This window comes from Mustela nivalis (assembly GCF_964662115.1).
Source record: "Mustela nivalis genome assembly, chromosome: 2".
NCBI classification, from domain to species: Eukaryota; Metazoa; Chordata; class Mammalia; order Carnivora; family Mustelidae; genus Mustela; species Mustela nivalis.
The window spans coordinates 123654915-123676318 of NC_139021.1; the positions used below are offsets into that span (position 1 = coordinate 123654915).

At 40.2% G+C, this 21404-nt stretch overlaps 1 protein-coding gene across 12 annotated transcripts in view; it reads right to left on the bottom strand.

Annotated features, from left to right (window-relative positions):
- Positions 1-21404, bottom strand: part of RHOBTB1 (Rho related BTB domain containing 1) — a 121316-nt gene that overhangs the window by 42400 nt on the left and 57512 nt on the right. For 7 of the 12 annotated variants that reach the window (XM_082721634.1, XM_082721644.1, XM_082721631.1 and 4 more), the window contains one exon: positions 20241-20291. The exons of 2 other annotated variants lie outside the window; for them this stretch is intronic. The gene's annotated coding sequence lies outside the window, so the exon portion shown is untranslated. Of the gene's footprint in view, positions 1-19704; positions 19841-20240; positions 20292-21404 lie in introns of all 12 variants that reach the window. 3 more of the 12 variants (XM_082721639.1, XM_082721633.1, XM_082721632.1) reach the window with 1 other exon arrangement.

Here is a 21404-nt window from a genome sequence, read left to right on the forward strand (position 1 = left end):
CCCTGCAGGTCCGCTCTCACGCTGCAGGAATGCTATCCTGAGGCTGTTGTGTAAAAAAGCTGGCCAGGCATAGCAGAGGAATGGAATTCACAGCGAGAATAATCGAGGAAGCCCTGCCTATGGTTTCACCACATGCCAGAGTGTGCTCCTTGCACCCTCCGGCCCGGCCAACTCTCCAGCTGAACGAAGCTTCATGAGTGAACCCAGTTAAGAGAATCACCAGCCAACCTACAGATTCATGAGAAAGGACAAATTATTGTATTAAACCACTGAGGTTTGTGGTGATTTGTTGTATATTAGTAATTAACTGAAACACACCCATTACACCTTAGAAAAATGACCAGGACCTTGACACCTTCTCTAATTAAAAAAAAAGTATCAGATTATATAGGTCCCTTTTGGATGGATGATCTTTCCTACCTAGGGCTGGTGGATCATGCCAACTTTCTCTTCCCCATCACCCTCCACATCTTTATTGCATGTGTGGTATGCAGAATAATGTCCTTCAAAGATGTTATGTCCTCATCTCTGGGATTCGTGAATGTGTTCTATTACATGGCATGGGGCGTTGGAGAAGCAGATGGAATTAAGCTGCTAATCAGCTGACTTTGGCCTAAGGAGGTCATTCTGGGTTGTCTGGGTAGGTCCAGTGCATGCACTCAGGTTCTTATGTGGAAGAAAGAGGTAAGGGCCATAAACCCAGGGATGCAAGTGACCTCTAGAAGCTGGACAAGAAAAGGAGATGTATTTTCTCCTAGAGCCACCAGAAGGAACACAGCCTACCGACATCTTCATTTTATCCCAATGAAACCCATTTCAGACTTTTAACCTCGAGAACTGTAAGATAATAAATTTGGTTTGTTTTAACCACCAAGTTTTTGGTAATTTTTAAGAATGACTTGATTTATTTATTTAAAGAGAGAGAGCGAGAGCGCGCACAAGTGCGCACAAGCATGGGCGCATACGTTTGCAAGCAGGGGGAGGGGCAGAGGGGGAGGGAGAGGAGAGGGAAAGAATCCCAAGTAACTCCAGGCAGGGCTCCATCTCATGACCCCGAGATCATGACCCGAGCCAAAACCAAGAGCTGGATGCCTAACTGACTGAGCTACTCAGGTGCCCCAAATTTTCGGCAATTTTTTTTTTTTAAATATTTTATTTATTTATTTGACAGACAGAGATCACAAGGAGGCAGAGAGGCAGGCAGAGAGGGAGAGAGGAGGAAGCAGGCCCGCCGCCGAGCAGAGAACCCAATGCAGGGCTTGATCCCAGGACCCTGAGATCATGACCTGAGCTGAAGGCAGAGGCTTTAAACCACTGAGCCACCCAGGCACCCCTTCAGTAATTTTTTACAACAGTGACAGTATGCTTCTGCCACACAAAATGGTCTCCTAAATTCTAAATGTTGTTTGCCACCTCAGTGCCTTTACACATATTATTCCACAGTCAACCCTCTATATCATTTCTTGTCTGCCTGGCAAATTCTGCTCATTACTTAAAACCTTATTCAGTGAGATATGACCACCTCTAAAAAGTTTTCCTAATTGCCCTGCCTCTACATAGACTGATTTACTTCCTCCTTTGTATAGTAAATGGTTCTAGGAGAATTACAATCACAAAGACACATATACACTCAGTTTTTCCTATATTAGCAAAAGATAGAAGGGTAGTTTGTGAAATTTGTATTTTTCCTGTGGCTACACCTTCAAAGTGCCCATCTCATGCCCTTAATGAATCATTATGTGTTTCTGGGGTACTACCATGTGCCGAAGTACTTGGAATGCAAGCGTATACCATGCCCTACTTGAGTAAATTTTCTTTTGTCTATTCATTCGGGTCCACAGGTCCCCCAATTTACCTGTGACTCTCTTCTAGGGACAACCATAAGCCAAAGAGTGACACAGCCAAATGTGAGCTCAGCTGCCCAGGTCTCCTTTTCAAATCATTTCTCTTCCCAGAGTGGTACCTGTTCCCACCTTCAGGCTTGAGACGATGGCCTTCCTGATGTCCTGTTCCTCTTTTAAGACCCAGGCTCTTAGGAAGGGTCAGGCACATTCACAGTGGATCAATCACACTATGGATAAATGACCATCACAGTCCTCTCTCCATAATTCAATAATTCCAAGGCATTATGGCTGATAAAGTTCAAGATACTCTGGTTTCCCCTGGTTAGGTGCATTTGAGTACAGAGCCACTCTTTGAGTCCTGCTCCGGGTGTGAGTTATTCCTACCATGAGAAATCCAGATATTAGAGAGGGTGGGCAGGGAAGACTTATCATTTGTCCACAACATCTTACTAGGCATCTTCCAATTGCTCCAAACCACTCCCCACTGGAACACACCATCTCTTACCATCACCTGTGTTGTGTTTCTCGTTATGTTTGCTATTTGAATCAAAGCATGGTAAGCAGTCTGTTTAGAGACAAAACTCTAAGGGCCACAGAGGGGCCTCTGTACTTTCAGTTCATTCAGTTGTTCCTAGAGGGTTTGAACGGGGCGTCGCACAGCCACTAAATTTTCTTGACCTTTAGAAAAGCATGTAATCTGAACTTTAAGAAATAATTTAACTTGGTCATTAAATAATGCTGGTGGAACACATTGTAGTGTATTTGAAGAGTGAGCTCACAAAGAAAAACTGGGAATTTTATATTATTGACAGAAACAAAGGAGAAATGTTAAGAGTTGCATAATAACCATAGCCCACAGCCAAGTTCCGACTGCAGATTTCATTATCCTGAGCTCTTAATCACCAGTCCTAGGCAGGCGGGAGCTGCTCTGTGCATAATATAAACATCTCAGCTGGAAGGGAGAGTGGGTCCAGATCTGGGAAAGAGACAGTCGGGTTGAGCTGCGCTTCCCTAAATCAAAAGTTTACAGAAATACATCTCCAGGATAAAATTGCCTTTCATCGCTCAAATCAACAGTATTTTTTTCAACTGAAAGTTTTGATAAAAACAGAAAGAAAAAGAATTTAAGTAACAGAAAGGACAGTGCATATAAATCTAAGATTACAGATAATACAGAGGTACTTTTTTAAACATCCACTCATTATCCTCACCAGCGTCCTGTGATAATGGGGACCGACACAAGATCACACCCTTTCTCTCTTTTTTTAAACTCAATGTCAGTGGGGGAGGTGAGCCAGGATTAGAAATAAACTTGCTATCTATCCACTGCCCTTAATAAATGCTGCCCCAGTTGAAAAATAAAGGACGGATAAAACATGTAGCTTAAAAGATGCGTAAAAAATTCAGGATAGGTTTCAAAACCACTACAAGTAAACTGTGTGTTATGTTCTAGACATCCTGGGTAACTTCTGTCTGCAAATATGCCAGGTAACATTTCCTTCGGTGACTCTGCTCTTGTCACTCTGCTCAGATGTCCTTTCTCATGGCCCTGATCCACCACTGAAATTGTGCTGCACCTTTAGGACTCAGGCAGTCTTAATTAGTTCAAGAAAGAATAGCACTGGGCATGTAGTGAGCGCCAGTCCTATGGTACAGGTATACAGTGGTAAGCAAGCTGGGTGTGGTTCTTGTTCTCATGGACCCTCTCAGTCAGGTGAGAGAAACAGGTAGATGTAGTCATAAACTTGACTTAAATTCCTTGAAGAAAAACGAAAGGGTGTTATGAGAGAAAATGATGGGTGGGAGGCCTGCAGAAGGACAAGGGAGGCCTCTTTGAGAAGGCCCCACCTTCTTGCTACCTGAAGAATGAGCAGGGCCCAGCCACCAGCGGGCAGAGAGGCAGGCCTGCCAGAGCTGGAGCAGGGGAACAGGAGAGGTGAGGTTGGAGAGGAGGCAGGAGCCACATCACATGTGGCCTTCAGGCCACAATAGGGAACTTGGGTTTTATTCTAAATGCAATGAGAAGCGACTGAAAGGTTGCAGACAGAGGAGTCACAGCGTCTGATGTGCTTCTGAGAAGCATCCCTGACATCACTGAGGTCGCTGTGTGGGGAGCAGTGGCAGAAGGGCCCGTTAGGAGGTTCCCAGGTCCTCCAGGGGGAATGGTTGGACCAGGAACCAGCAGAGATGAAGGAAAGTAGACAAACACAATTTTCGTTTTGGAAAAAAGATGCACTTAGAGCATTCTTCCTTTATACTGTCCCCAGGGTATTTGCCAACTTCTGATTTGTAATATTTACTATTCCACGGAAACGTATGTACTTGCTTCCATCTCACTAAGTGCGCATTTTTGACAACAGACTGCTATTCATCTTTAAATCCTCAAGTCTTTCCAATGCCTTGTCCATACCTGGCTTTCAATTCATATTTGCTCAATTGAATCTAAAAGTATTGCTGTTCTACCTTCCTCAGGAAACCTTCTACCTGGGTCTGGCAGTGAACTTGCACTCAGCTAGCTCTGGTGACTGATCGCTAAGCCTGTGGCCTCGAGAGCAGCAGCATGTGGCTAAGTCCACAGTCAGTGAGAGGAACACCTTGAGGGACATCTGTGTGGCCCATCATGAGAGCGGCATTTGACAGATGGCATCACACCAGCCGTGGTTCCCCATCAGGAAGAGCATCAGTAACCATGGGAACACCAGGGACCAAGGCCCAGGGCCCTCCACCAAACAATAAGGTAGGGGGCAAAAGGGAGCCTCAATACAGGCAGGCAGGAGCTTAGGGCTGAAATTCATTTAGGGGGATAAAAGAAGGAATGTGATCATTTATTGTGTTCTAGTGCCTAGAGCCAATTTATGAATCTTAGTAATGTTTATGTATAAGGGTCTCATAAAATTCCTATCAACTTTTGGACTTTAACATCCTCATTCAAGGGATTTCTAACTCTTTGGGTGAGATCAGTAATTGGCTGAGAAAGAAGGGGAGAATGGAGGCACCTGTACCCACTCCCTATGGAGAAGGATGTATCATTGACCTGAAAGTGAATCTTGAATGAGGAAATTAAGTCTCTGCTAGAAGACGTCACAAGAGCCAATTAGCTGGACTTGAAGGCAGGACACCGTTGGAAGAATATGTGCTTTGGATCTCCCAATCCAGGGCCTCACTGAAATTAACTACACAGACAGCAGAGTCCACAATAGTACCAGAGTTAGGATAAGGAGTAACCGTGTACCAGAAGTTGGAAGGATTTCTGCCACATTCACTGCCTTTGTGCCAAGTCACTGAGGACCAGCAGACTGCCCATTATTACAGGGAAAAGGTCTGGGCTGGGGGGTAAGCAAGACGCTCTTCACCAGATACCTGTGGTCTAGAGTAATGAGAGCTGACTTGACTTGGGACCCAGGTGGAAGAGCAGGCTGTGGAGCCATGGAAAATCATGGAAAGCCACGAGGAACCATGCATGCTGTCCTGGGAAAGGAGCAGTCCCCATGACTGGCCCTTACTGAGGATGAGCCAGGTAGATAGCACTAAGCATGGAAAAGACTCATTTCATTTTGTTTTTCTTCCCCCAGCCTGCTCACCCAGGCAGTTTCAATTCTGACAGTGCAACAGAAGTGATGGATCTTGTTAAGGGGAGAGGGATGGGGGTGGGGTACAACCTCTAAGACTGACCACTGGCATATCTTCAGCGGTAACTTTCCTCACTACTCTTCTTAGGTCGACCGATACAATACTGAATAGCTTGGCCTGTCCACTCTGGAACTGGGTGGGTTCCCTACAGAGCCCTACCTTGGTCTCCAACAGAGCCCTGGTTATCCAAGCACTGAATATACTTCAATCCTTGGCCACCAGAAATCTTCTTCTACATGGATGAAGTTAACAGAGACCATTCAACATATGGTCCATAAAAAACCCTGACATGCAGAAAAGGACAAGCAGTTAGTTAGCCAAAGACCTAGATGAGAGGTCTTCTGTGGAAGTAGACGTGCTAGAAGGAACAGCAGAAGAAAAAAAAAATCTGAACCATGTAGTTGATCATGCAAAAGAAAATAATGCAGGTGTGTAAACTAACAGCAGAGGAGGCTATCGGGGGCAAGAAGACAAGTAAAGGCCACGTATAAATGAAACACAAGACAGCCAAATTAAAAACCACAGTGACAATGGTAAATAGCCTTGACAATGTAGTAGAGCAGATTAATAAGGGGCAGGCAAAACATGAGAAGCTCTGAGTCTAGGAGGAAGGCCATGTGAAAATGATGTTGCAGAAGATGATACAGAGGCTGACAGTTGATAAACAGTCCCCAGGATACCACATGGCTTCTGGAGTAAAGTGTGATTTTAGAGAACAAAATTTTCCCAATACAAAAAGGAGGATGGGGCGGGTTAAAGGAGAAAAGAAAAGGAGTCTCTACATCTATAGAGTTTTCAGCAAAACACTGAAAACATGATGCCAGAAAGACTGTATAATAATCCTACAAATACCTTAAAAAAACACCTTCTAAAACTAGTGGTCAAAGACAGTTCTTCCTATAAAGAAGTAATAATATGGATGACCACACACTTCACCATTACACTATTTTAAGACAGTAGAAAAACACAAAGAGAGCCTTCACAGAAAAAAAGACCTAATCACAAGTTTCTGAATCTGGTCAAATTGTTATTTATGTAAAGGGAACATAAAGCTATTTTTAGATACCAAAAGACTCAGGGAGCAAAAACTCAAGATTTCTTTAAGGAATTTAACTACTCAAAGATATCTGACAAAACACCCAGAGATAATTCAAATTAAAAAAAAGCAATTCAGTGTAAAAGGACTGTGGACTCCTGGTGGGAATGCAATTTGGTGCAGCCACTTTGGAAAACAGTGTGGAGTTTCCTCAAAAAAATTAAAAATAGAACTACCCTATGACCCAGCAATTGCACTACTGGGTATTTACCTCAAAGATAACAGACGTAGTGAAAAGAAGCGCCATCTGTACCCCAATGTTCATAGCAGCAATGTCCACAACAGCCAAACTATGGAAAGAGCCAAGATGCCCTTCAAAAGACAAATGGATAAAGATAATATGGTCAATATATACAATGGAATATTACTCAGTCATCAGAAAGGATGAATAGCCAACTTTACATCAACATGGATGGGACTGGAGGAGATTATCCTGAGTGAAATAAGTCAAAGAGAGAAAGTGAATTACACGGTTTCGCTTATTTGTGGAACATAAGGAATATCAAGGAAGACATTACAAGAAGGAAGGGAAAAATGAAGGGGGAGAAGAACCATGAAAGACTATGGACTCCAGGAATTAAACTGAAGGTGGAGGGAATGGGTGAGTCTGGTGATGGGTATTAAGGAGGGCATGTATTGCACAGAGCACTGGGTGTTATACACAAACAATGAATCATGGAACACTACATCAAAAACTAATGATGTACTGTATGGTGACTAATACAACATGCTAAAAAAAAAAAAAAAAAAAAAAGGAAGAAGAAGGAGGAAAAAAAAAGGACTATGAAAACCGAAACCAAAACCAACTGAAAATATAAAAGTTGCCTTCATTGTTATTTTGATTTTGGTTTCAATGTGGCATACAAAAATTATCTGTAAAAGAGAATCTAGGCAGTTAAAAAAAAAAAGGCAATTCATAGTAAAAGCATAACAGTAATAATGAATCTTCACAAACCAAAAGGCGTACAATAAAATGAAAAGCTCTAGAAGGAGGAATTAATGAAAATAAGTGACATGTGTGAGATAATCAGGATCAACATCAGGTTAAGAAAGCAAAAATGAAAAGCAACACATGGAGGGTTGAATATCATAAAAAGTAGTGATAAACGAACAGATATCTCACATTAAAAAAGAAAACTTATTATGATAAGAGAGTGTACTTTCTTTTCAAGTGTTCTTGGCACATTTATAGTTAACTAACCCACCATAAGGACAAAAATCCCCCAAAGCATAGATGGTATCAACCAAACCACCTAACAACAAAAAAATAAATGAAAAAGTTAAAAGGGAAGGTTTTATTGACAGCAACAACCAAAACCTGAACCTGTCAGCAATTTAAAAAAATACTTCCTGATACATCCATCTAAAAAAAATGACTTCATAAACAGAACATGTTTTAAAGTGTTTTAGCGGTGCCTGTATGCCTCAGTAGGTTAAGCACCTGCCTTGACTCAGGTCATGATCCCAGCGTCAGGGGACTGAGTCCGGACTCAATCCGGGGATTCAGTCCCCACTCCCTGCTCAGTGGGGAGTCTGCTTCTTCTGCCTCTCCTTCCTGCTCACTCTCTCTCTCTCTAATAAATAAATAAAATCTTTAAAAAACCCCCAAATATATTTATCACATCTTTATAAAGAACAAGAAAAATATGAAAACCACCCAAATCTATGACAATTAAAGACTTCCTATCTGATCTTGGGCCAAATACTTAATCTCTCTAAACTTCTATTTCCTTATATGTAAACTGGGGATAACTGCTTCGTTGGATGTGTTGTTGTAAAGATTAGATATTGCTTGCAAAGTATTTTAATCACTATGCCTGTCATCAAGAGAACACCCGAAAAGTCTTATCTATTAAGACTGTCATTCTTCAAAATCATGTTTATGTTGAGTTCGCAATCATATGGAGAAATGCTAATGTTACACTATCCGGGGGCAAGTGCAGGAAAGCGATCCAAAAAACAGTCAATGGAAACTAGGTAAAATAAGCAAATGTGTAACTTGAACAGAACCGGTCCTCTTCACTCTTTCACGCTAAGTACCATCTTAACACGGTGACATGACTAAAAGAAGCACAAATGTGAGTTTGGGAAAGCTGGGTAACAAAATGAGTATTTAAGAATAGAGGGGTGCAGTTAACGTGACCTATCAGCTACTTTGCAGCAAAATTCCTAGTAAGATTCTTCGGGAACGTGTCCCTGAGGAGTCCTACCTCTCCTCGAAACTGGTCAAGTCTATCTTTCTTCTCTCATTTGTATCTCCATGATTATTCCCCTGTGCTATTTAAATGGATCTTCCTTGGACCCACCCATTTTTATTTTCAGGGGCAGGGGCAGAATGGGTGGGTATCAATATGTGAATACTTAACATTCAATAATGGTGTCTCCATCATCAAAAGGGAAGCTGTTCTTCCTGCAGCAGCAATATATGGAAAGTAAATTGGAAGGGAGTATACTCGACAGGTACCAGTGACTGTTAACAGGTCTGCAACTTGTCACTTTTCTACTTCCCTTTAGTTTCCAAATTTTCTACAATGAAAATCTATTACTTTTAAAAAAAAAAATTGAGATAAAGGTCACCTGTCCTAAGACTCACCTGTTGAAGTACATGATTCCAGGGTTTTTGTTTTGCTCACAAAGCTATACAACCATGTCCACTATCTAATTCTAGAACATTCTCATGAACCCAGAAAGAAATCTCGGCCCATTAGCAGCTATTCTGTTCTCCCCTCCCCCTCTGAGCACTAATTCACTTCCTGTCTTTATGAATTTGCCTATTCTGGACATTTTAATAAATGAAATCATACAGTATGCAGTCTTTTGTGTCTGTCTTTTTGTATCGAGCACAATGCTTTCAAGTTCACCCATGTTGCAGCATGTATTCATGCTTCATTACTTTTTATGGATGGATAATATCCTCCAAGTTGTATTCTATAATGGGAGAGATATTTGGCTTTTTAAAATCTAGTGACTACCTAAGTATAACCCTTGATTCTAATAAGAGTACAGATATTAGCCAAAACTAATAAATTATTTTTGATGGTGTATACATTGTTCTTCAGAATTATATATTTATAAAGCTTTATGAAGCTGCTAAACTTGTTTTTTTCTGACTCAGGCTCTCAACTGAAAAAAACCCCATAGGAATCTAAATGGTAATCTAGCTGAATATCTGACAAAGAAATTGAACCCTATAGAGAGACAGCGGTGGACACCCAGGACAGATACATATTTCAAACAAGAGATGAAAAATTCTTGACTGTTAAATTTTGAGTGTTCAGAGGCAATATTATAGTAACTTAAATGAACAATTTTAAGAAATGGTTTGGAAGCATATCGCTTGAAATATTCTGTGACAATCAATTGTAGTTAAGATACTTTAAGTTTGGATCAATATAGTATAATTCAGCTTTTCATTCATTAAAAGGAGAAAGAAGTTCCCAGTTTGTTTGTATCCAGGCGGTGCATGTATTGTGTACCTGCAAGTTACAAATGTATAAATATTGATGCACATTGAGGGCACAAACTTAATGTTATCTTTACTTGGAAAGGCAGACTCTGCATATTTTTAGTTACAAGGGGGATAGCCTGATCAAAACTCACTGCAGCTAGCTCTTATAGAGTTAAGGGTTCAGTGAAAAATCAAATTCTATAAATGAATGACTTACCCAGGGCATAAAATTTGGAGCATCTCAAAGACACAGAGAGTACCACAGGGTGGTGACCGGAAGTGGGGTGCTTGGTGATACTGACTTCTTGAACTACATGCTGGTTACACAGGTATGTTAGTTTTCACAAATTCATCAAACTGTATGGCTGGGATCTGTATACATTTCTCTATGTACGTTATACTTAGATATATATTTTTTAAGTTAAAAAAATTGAAACGACAGAAGACACCATGCATTGGTTTTGAAGGGTCAGTGTGTGAACCTCAGCTAAATGCTGGATCAGGAAGCTTTGTCAAGAATTAATAATTAAAAGACTGGTTAAGTCTTCAGAGAGATGTCAGAGTTCTAAGTGCTCATTTGAGAAAGCTAATATCAAGTCTGAAGACTAGATATACTTAATAATCCATCCTAATGATGAAAAGTCTCTGCAGTGCTCTGTAGTAACATGTCCATTGAAAGCATTCTCTAAAGATGTCACTGGGTCAGCTTCTGGTTCCAGAGAGACCCCTTGCTGGGAAGCCTTCACATAGGATGACAATGAAGCAATTGCATTTAATCATTTAGGAGACTCTAATATGCCAGTTAGGATTAGGTTACGCTCTGATTCAGACAAATGAAGAAAACTGTCTCCCCCCCCCCCCGCTCCAAGGATTTCTTAGTAAAACTGGATCATAAATACAAAAGTATTGGTGGACAAAAAACAGACTCTTTAAAATCTCATATTTTGTTGGCAGTTTCTGGCTGACATCAATGCCTTGATTCCAGTTAATAATTTCAGGACATGTTTCTATACCCTCTAACTCTAGGTAGGAGTTATTACATGAAAGATTGTACATTTTTATTTTTTTATTTTATTTTTTTTAAAGATTTTATTTATTTATTTGACAGACAGATATCACAAGTAGGCAGAGAGGCAGGCAGAGAGAGGGGGGACGCAGGCTTCGGGCTGAGCAGAGAGCCCGATGCAGGGCTCGATCCCAGGACCCTGAGATCATGACCTGAGCCGAAGGCAGAGGCTTAACCCATTGAGCCACCCAAGCGCCCCAAGATTGTACATTTTTAAAAAGCGGAATGTGGCACTGTTTGTGGGAGTGGAAAATAATACCATTATTCTGGAGTGGGGACACCTGGCCCTCAATGTCCATAACTTTAAAATGCCCATAACTTCCATCCAATTATAAGAACTTATTCCTAGATAAATAATTAGGGGAGACAAAAAGATTTCATTAAAGGAATGTTATACACCACTATCTGTGGAAACAAAATATTGGAAACAAGTTTAGAAATCTAGCCAGATGGGGTGGTGGTGGGGGTTGGTTAAAAAAAGGGGAGTATATAGCCAACCAAAATGTGTGATAGGAGTACATTTTTTGTTATATGTGTTCATGATAAACATTTAAATGAAAAAAAGATGACAGAAGAATTTACAGAATAACACCAGTCCTTAAAATTTATGTACCTACATATACACAGTAACATTCAGGTTAGAGAAACATTCAATATTAATGCCAATTGGGATTGTAAATGGATTTAATTTTTTTCTTTTTTCTTATCTATATATTCCATCTTTTCTATCTTAACAAAGAAATTTTATAACAAAAAAATTTACAGAAAATGGATGGGGATGGGGAGGTAGGAAAACTAGGAACTAGAATATTTATGTGTGGGAGCATACACTCTTCATAATGTAGAATTCATGTGCACTCTTTGCCTCCTCTCTGCATACCTTGGGAGGTTTATGTGAAATGCCTTTCAGTGCCTGCTGAAACTAGGAACCTTTCTTTTAATACGGAGCAGCCATCCGACTCATCAACATCATCATCCTGGAGCTCCCGGTCATTCAGCTCCCTTGACTTAAATCAAAGGAACTAACATCTCAATAGACTCGAACACACACACACACACACACACACACACACACACACACAGCTACTCAGCATAGAATAATGTAGCAAGAATACACCTGCTGAACACCAGGGATTGGAAGAAGCCAAAGGGAAAAACCTCCTTCTCTAATCTTTCCAGATCAAGTCATCAGACTTTAAGAGATTTCAGTTCTCTTTCACATGAGAGTTGCTGGTCTACTTCAAATAAATGGGTTTTTAAAAATATGAGAATCTGAAATATTCTCAGGGTTCACTGTTGATTTTTGTTTGATATACACAAAGGGAAACAATTCCCCTTCTTTGAAGCCTCTTTCCAGGAGCCTTAATGATCAGCTGCCAAATTTAGCCTTGGCTGCATCTCCCCTGTATCTATTATTCCTCCATGCTGTTGATGTGAGGCCAAATCTCATCCCTTTTTAGAGTGCACAAGAGCCGGTGTCTTGATGAAAGGGGGAGTTGGTGAACGTAAATTGAAAAGAACCCGGAGAACATACTGTAATGAATGGAAACACACAGCTTCATGGCTTAGGGTACTAAAATTACATTGACACAAAAGAATCAATAGCCTTGGCCATATTATATGAGAAATAAGGGAGGAGGGGGAGTTGTAGAGAAGGCAGTCAAGAGATCAGCGGCTTATTAGAATCACTGGGGGAATCTGTTTAGTTTTACTTTAAGCACTGCTGCCTGCACAAGAATATTCTCTTTTTCTAAGGTTTATGCACTATTTTTTAGTAATCTCTACATCCAGTGTGGGGTTCCAACCCATGACCCCGAGATCAAGAGTAACATGCTCTTCTGGCTGAGCTAGCCGGGCGCCTCAAGAATATTCTTAACAGCACTCTTCATAATAGCAAACAGCTGGAAACAACCCACCAGCAGTAGAATGGATAAATAAATAATAAATTGAGCTCCAGTCATAATGGGATACTACACAGCACTACGGTAAAATGGGTGAACTCCTGCTACATGCATTATGAATAAGTCTGCCAAACATAATATTGAGGGGAAGAAGCCAGACACTAAAGAGATTTTGTTTACGTAAATGTTCAAAAGCAGGCACCGTGAGTCCATGGTGTTAGAAGCCAAGATAGTGAATACCTTGCCTGGCTAGGGATTTATTTTTTATTTTTTTAATTTATTTTAAGATTTTATTTATTTATTTGAGAGAGAGACAGTGAGAGAGAGCATGGAAGGGGAGAAGGCCAGAGGGAGAATCAGACTCCCCGTGGAGCTGGGAGCCCAATGCGGGACTCGATCCTGGACTCTGGGATCATGACCTGCGCCAAAGCCAGTTGCTTAAACAACTGAGCCACCCAGGCGCCCTGGCTAGGGATTTAAAAAGAGCGGCTGGGTGCTGGTCATTTTCTGTTTCTGTACGTTGGTGCTGATTACCTGTGTATGAAATTTCATTTAAGTTATAGACTTCTGATTTTTGTATTTTTCTTTAAATAAGATACATGTCAGTAAAAATGTTTTAAATTCAGATTCTTAGGCCCTAACAAAGATCTACTGACTGTAGGTTACGGTTTTCCTGGGGGTATTCCAGTGGAAAGCAAAGGCTGAGAATCACTCGACGGGAGGATCTACGTCCAACGGTGGGCTGGAGGCAGCCCCCACGAGCTCACAGAACTAGTTGTTAAATTTGTAGGATTTTTGCAAGCCTGTTAAAGCATAATGGACAGAGCTGTCACGTCAGTGTTGTACACCTCAAATTAATGTAACACTGGGTGTCACTATATGTCAATAAATAAATAAACACATAAATAAAATAGGCGCAGTATTAAAAATTACATTCCACAGTTTTGATTAAGGAAATTATACTAAAAACAAAGGTCCTAAATGCTCAAAATTCACCATTTTCTAATTATCTTACTACATTTTACTGTTACCTACATTTTGAGGTTATTTATGCTAATTTTATCTGTATGGTGTAAATGTTGGATAGCAGTGGGCTACTGGGCCATCTCTCCCCAACTCCACACTCAGTCACAACGGTGGCTTGAAAATGGCCTTGGTGGGAGTCTTTACACCACAGAAATTGGCAACCACTAGAATTTAGGGCTTGCTTTGTTGTTCTGTTGCCTGTCTTAAGAAAATAATTAAAAAAATATTAACAACGCAAATTAAACGTAAAAGTGTATTACATGTGGAGCTGTTATATTGTCAATAGTACATTTAAGGAAATATCTTTACACCATTTAAAAGCTATTATCCAGTTCAGCAGAGAAGTTATTCATATCTTTGATAAATGAGTACAGTTCTGACATGTCTTTGTTGTTGCACTTCTAGCTTGCTTATTAACATAATGGAAAATATCAGCCAACATTTATATGGGAATTACACTCCTTCATCAATTGTACCACAGGTAGGTTATGGATAAAAGGGTTCAGCAAAAACTAACCAGCCTTCTGTAAAACTCAACTGGCTTTATGGAATTTACAATAAGGAGTATTGTCTATTTTTTTTTATTATTTGCAAAGTGTATGCTACATACATTCTTTATGTCAGTAAAATTTATACTCGACTTATGTATGCACATAAATGCCTTATTTTTTTCCGGGAGAGCTGGTTGATTTACTAGCACAGTGCCGTGTATGTACCTCCTTTCCATGTTTAAGATTCCACAACTGCCTATTATGATTTAAGAAACAAGCAAACAGAATAAGGTGGGAGTCTTACAGCCTAGAAGGCGTGAGTTTCAGCCTAAGCTACAGTAACACCTAGACTTTAGACCTTTCCTGCTCAAAACGGTGTCTTTAGGCCAGCTGTTTTGGCATCGCTGGGGAACCTCACAGAAACCCATTATCTCAGGTCCCATTCCCAAACTCCAGAATCAGAATCCGCTCCATATCAAGATGCCCAGGTGATCTGAATGCACAATAAATCGGAGAAGTACTGCTTTACAAACTCCTCAGGGGCACCTGGGTGGCTCAGTGGGTTAAGCCTCTGCCTTTGGCTCAGGTCATGATGTCGGGGTCCTGGGTCTGAGCCCCGTGTCAGGCTCTCTGCTCAGCGGGGAGCCTGCTTCCTCCTCTCTCTCTCTGCCTGCCTCTCTGCCTACTTGTGATCTCTCTCTCTCTGTCAAATAAACAAAATCTTAAAAAAAACAACAACACACACACAACAAACTCTTTGGTGTGAAGTGAAATTTATACAACCAATTTGAGATTAGTCACCAGGTTAGGGGCAATCTAGCAGTTGGTAATCTGGCGCAGCTAGCCACGGTTCAGCCACTTCTAAACCCCAAGAAAAGACACGCATCTTGCAATTTACCTTTGGCAAACACTGAAAGGGAGACTGTGCCGCTAGGAAAATAAAGGTGATCCTGGGCCCCTCGGATTATTAATTTAAAAAGAGGGAGAAAGTCCAATAAGAAAAAAAAACCATCAGAGCAGATTTCCTCCATGTACGTGACAAATAGGACGTGCTGCCAAAGACTTGGTTCCAAAAACCCGAAGCAGGGCAGCTAGTGCCACATGACCCAGCGTGGCAGCTGGGGAGAGGAATGTGATGAAACACTTCCCAGAGATGTAATTTCGGCCAGGGTAGTTATCAGGCACTGAGGGTGAAAGGGGAAATTGTAGTGCTTATGTTTTTCCTATCGATAGATTAGTCAGCAACACAGGACGAAAAGAAAAGACAGGGCCAGAACACAGACAGGCCTTCACGCTCGAGTTAATTGAAATGATGGTAGGCAAGTCTCACGTATTTTGAAATTGAAAGCAAAAATGTTCTACAGGCAATAATATTCTCTGGAAGTATTTCTTAGTTACTTGGCTGAAAATACAGTAGTTGCTCTGGGATGTGAGGGTCTAAGTGGAAAACACGTTCAATGCTTCAACAGTGACTGGAAGGAAATGGGAGCCACAAATCTCCCAAGAAGAGCTTGGTATTACTTTGCAGCAGATACTGAAGCAATAAAAATCATTCAAGAACACCGTGGTAACCCTACAGTGCAAGGAGGTCCAATGTAGTTGTGAATGGGCCACTGGGACCCCAAGAGACCACTGGGCGCATTTTTACCCAAGAAAGGAGGTTACTATACCAACCCCTTGCAACGTCAGAATTCAAACAACTCAAGTTCATTTAGGGGAAAAATAATAACATTTTCCCTTGCAATACTCTAGGAAAGCGAAGAAGAGAGCTATTCCCTACTGAGCACCAACTATGTGCTTCCTGTGTGTGATTTCATAGCATCTCTAGAATTCTCTAAGAGATGTGATACTGTCCCCACTTTATAGATGAAAGAAATGAGGTCCAAAGACGTATTTCCCTGTAGCATAGTTAGTAAAAAGCCAGAAGTCCATAGACAAAATTGAAAAGCTCCATACTTGATTAAAACAGAGGGTTCCACAAAGACAAGGTGGACGAGATGGGAGTGGGGCTGCTGTGCTTTGAGTCAGTGCGAAGCTAGCCCTTGTCAGTGCAGAAAAGTGAGGTTTCTCTTAGGGGCCACTGTATCTTTCTTTACACTGCTAGAGTCCTCTTATCGCCCATTTCTGGGTGTGTCATAGGAAGGGTTTGGAAGACTTGGCACTTTTCAGGCCGTGTTATGTACTAGAACTGAGTGCTGGGCTAGGACTTGGGAACCCAGGTTCACTTCCAGCTGCATCCATTCCTAACCAGGAGAGTGGGTAAGCTAGAGCTCCTCTCTGGGTGGCAGGTGTTTTCACTTACATGAGATTATCTTAAGTGTCTCTAAGGACTTTTCTGGATGCATGATTCTACCTCCCATGACTCAACTGCTTAAGATTTGACTTAGTCAAAATACATTAGAAATGACCTAGAGAGTTAACAAATTTGTCCAGACAAGTCTATGTGGTTCGAGTTAGATCAAAAGCAAAACAAAACAAAACAACCCCTTAAGAATAATCATTTAACTCCTGTGTCTACTATCTGCAAAAATAACCTGGAATGAAATGGTTTAAAGTATTTCTCTCCCCTGCCCTCCAGGAGTTGATTTAAAGCAAACACTTGTTCAAGTTCTTAGGCAGACCTGGGTGCAAATCTAAGCTTTACCTTCTGTTAGCTCTTTAAATTTAACATATCTGAGTTCCATTTTTTTTTTTTTTTTTTGCTTCTGTAAAATTGGAATTGATAATTTTAGTTGAAATGCAGTGAAATGTCTGGCATCTAGTAGGAGCATAATAATCACTGGTTATTGTTAGTCCAGTGCCCATTAGGGGTTTGGACTATGGTTGATTAACAATTCAAAGAAACTTTCTTCACAGAGGAATCGAGTCTGAGATGGTAACCTCATTAGCATGGGGAACTTGGCATTAACCTGTGTCTATGCAATAAATAAACACAGGTGCAGAGTGGAGAAATGAAATTGTTTCTTGCGTATGTACTGGCATCTCCTTCTTTCTTTGTAAAAGTTCCGAATTCACCCCTTAGTGGATGGAACCTTACTAGAGACATACTAATGTACTTGACGGATACAGCTGGAGGGAGTATTTGGAGACAGAAGTGTCCAGGGACATCTGGAAGCAGTGGCTGTCATATCCACCATTCATGTCAGATTCTTTACTTGCCTATTTCCCAGTTTCTGCCCTACGTGCACAAAGAACACAGGATTTCAGGAAGAGGAGGCGGCAACTTTGTTTATAAATGAAAAAAATAATTTGGAGGCTGATATATTACTAACCAGCCCATACACATCCCATCCATTTGAGTAACTGCCTCTTGACCTTCCCAGCAAAGTTCCCTCCCTCTCCCTCTCCCACCCCCTGCCCCTTCCTACACAACATAAGCCACTTTTCGTGACTTAAGTTTCCTTCCTTCTCCAAGTTTTGTTTTGGTGTTGTGTGGTTGGTTGGTCGGAAGCCTGAGTGGAGAAAAGAAGATGAACATAAAAACCAAATTCATATCTTTGAACCCTATTACATGAAGCAAGAGTGAGGCCTTCAAACAATGAGACTGAACTGCCTGTTTTCTAAGAGAATACCAATAGGAAAGATTTTAAAAAATTCCTCTGTTTTCTACAGGCAAATTTCCTGGGTGAAGAACAATAAGATTTCAAGCGTTTCCACCCATGTTTCAAGATAGGTCAAACGTATGAACCAAAGCCTTCTGAAGTTCAATAAAGCAAACGAATGATTGCTATTTGAATTATTATTAGGGACAACATGCTAATTATAAGGTCTTGCTAACATATAATTTTACCTTTTATTTATTTATTTTTAGATTTTTAAAAAAGTACATTCTGTGCCAAACACGAAGCTCGAACTCGGGTCCCCAAGGTTAAGAGTCACATGACTACAGATTGGCCCAGCCAGGTGCCCCTAATTTTACTTTTTAAATAACTACAGGTTTATAGTCGCTCTACTGGTATTTTTATGACATAGCACTGCCACAGTTAACTAAGTATCAGTTGATGGTGAGGTCTTAACCTGCAATGTGATCTTCTCAGTGTTCCTATGATCTATTCGGTAATGATACACTGTAGAACCACTTGTACAGAACAAGTTGTTATAGGACAGTTTTATAACAACCCCTTAAATGCTTAAAAGTATCTCTTAGCTAATTAGGCTTTTAGGGTTATTAGCTTGAGTTGGGGATATCAGTATATTTTAAAAAAAGATAACACATTAAGGTTTTCTTTACTAATTTTCATTTTTTTATTACTCCTTCATATAATACTCCCTGAGAAGGATTGACAACTGTTAGAAATTAGTCTACAAAAAGTAGACAAGATGGGAAGAGAAGGCTGTCAATCCTGGTAAAAACTGAAAACGTCCTGCTTAATCTTTACTGGCCATTTTCAAGACTTTGGTTGGGATTTATCTATTATGCATCCAAATTTATCTACATGGCACATTTTAGACAAATTAAGGTTCCAAAAAGAATTGAGTGCTTTAAAGTATCATGCTAAATAGTAATGTTTTCTCAAAGATGCTGTGAAGATTCAAACAACTCACAATTTTGTTACAAAGTTTTTGAAGCAATAACACCTTTGAGTTTGAGATACTGTAATTTAGCAGTTCTAGATGACTGCATAATCTCTCCCTGTTGGGTTGAAATTCTACCTTCTGTCTTTTCCTAGACTCTCACTCATTTATCATCTATCCAGACCAAATGTGTGCTTAAAATTTTTTCCATGCAAACATGGAATTACAAAGTAATCTCATAGAGTGGAAAACGCTGAACTTCTCGTAAATGTACCACTGACCTCCCAATTCAGCCTTTTGGCATGTATGATCTGATTTATCCTTTAATTTTTTATACATGAATATTTACTATCTTGCCTTTTAAATCTGTTTGTAAGATCCTTAAGACCAGACATCCCCTGATAAAAACTTTCTGAAATCTTACTACTATGCCAGAAAGTACACAAGGATACTTATTATTATGCCATTTTATTTAAGAGAAGGTATTTATTTTTTTGCAACAGTTGGGCCATTTCATGGTATTATATTAGTTGTAATTACCAAGTTATCTTAGACAACTCACTTAACCTTTCTTGGCCCCAATTTCCCTACTAGAGAAGAAAGTCTAGGTTTTAGTGTAAGGCAGATTTAAAAAAAAATACTATTTCTCCCATTTCCTAGAAGTAGGAATTGAATAAATTATTTAACCTCTCTGAACTTCCAATTCTTCAACTGTCTTTTGCAGCTCAAGAGAATAGTTTCTCCTCATAGGGTATTTGTTTTAGATGCAGAATGAGAACATAAATGTAAAGGATACAACACACTATCCAAACTTCGGTTCATACTAAAAAAAAAAAAAAAAAAAAAAGAGCTATTATTATGCCAAGTTTCTTCTAGCTCTAGAGTGCTAAGATTAGGATAGAAGTAAAACCTTAATTATCAAACACCCAGATCCCCAGCATCCTCAGTGATTCTCACATCCGTTTGATCCCCACCACTCCAAAAAAAGTCATAAAGTACAAACCGAGTCTAAGGCCCATTTTAGTAACATTTTACTCAAGGAGTAAAGAGGATAACTTTGTTAATCACTGAACCTGTGATGCTCATAACGAAGTCCATGAAAAAATCGTAAAGACAAATCATTTTAAGACAAATGACTGAGAAACCTGTTCTGAAATCCATGCTCAGAATTAGACACAAAATGTTATCCATCTACGGTCACGGGTTCGCACCGAGACACTGACCTGGCTTTCTGGAAGTGAAGAACGGAACACCCTGCTCACAGCTGGACTTACCTACATAAAAGAGAGAAAGACTTGTAAGTCCTACTGCTGGCCAGGAGCGCATGGGGAGCCGCTACAATTTTCAACACACAGTTTTCCCCCCTCCATCCCCAAAGGGCAGAATCTGCTTTACTTGTGCTAAGTGCCAGTGTCGAAGTGGCATTTCTTTGGGTCAAACACATCCTGAAATAGCTAGGTTAACATTTTGTAGCATTTGTGAAAATATATTTCTGAACATTTGGGGATGATATAAAAAAAGCACTTGGCCCGAACCCACAGATGAGAACAAGGAAAACCTTCCAGGCATTTTACCATAGAGAAGTCATAGAAATGGACATACTATTAATATTCCTCCAAAATAACATTTTGGGGCAATATCATCATAAGTAAGAGATGAAAGGATTCTACTTTTCCCTATTCAATATTTGTGTAGTTTATAAGTTGTGATATTGGGCCAATGGCATTAAGTACCTGTGTTCCTATTTTTCACTTCTGTGATCACACACAGCCCCAAGTACTTAAATTTACACTACCTTTAAAATTTGGGAAAATAACCAATGGGTAAGTTTAGAAGAATGCTGACCATGATTTTATTGCTTCCCAATGTTATTCAAAGTCTTCCACACTGAGAGGAACTGGTTAAATCCCTTTCCCACTAGTATGTCTAAATATGATCCAGGAGTCTCAGAGGCAACCTAATATAATAATTTACTGCCTACTCCACCTGCAGAGCAGTAGGCAGACATTATTTATACTGAAAAGAACTTGTGTTTATTTTCTAGCAACCAGAGACTCTTAGGCATCTACAGAGTTATTGGAAAAGAAATGTAATTCCAAATTTCTAAAGAGTGTTTGTAAACAAACTTACGAATGTATGTTTAGAAAAGCCTAGAGCTTGCTGGAGGTCACAAGAACAGAGCCTATTGGCTATTTATATCTGCTGATAGTGAGAGGACTTTATACAAAGATGAGAGCTACCAATAACAATATTTTCTTCAGTTTAGAGAGGATACACAGTACAGAGTAGAATATGCAGCACAGCCCTCGTTGAGGAGGGGGGAGCCCAAAACTGGAGAAATCTCAAGTTGAGCCTCGGGCTAGGGTCCAACAGAACTGTTGGGGGGA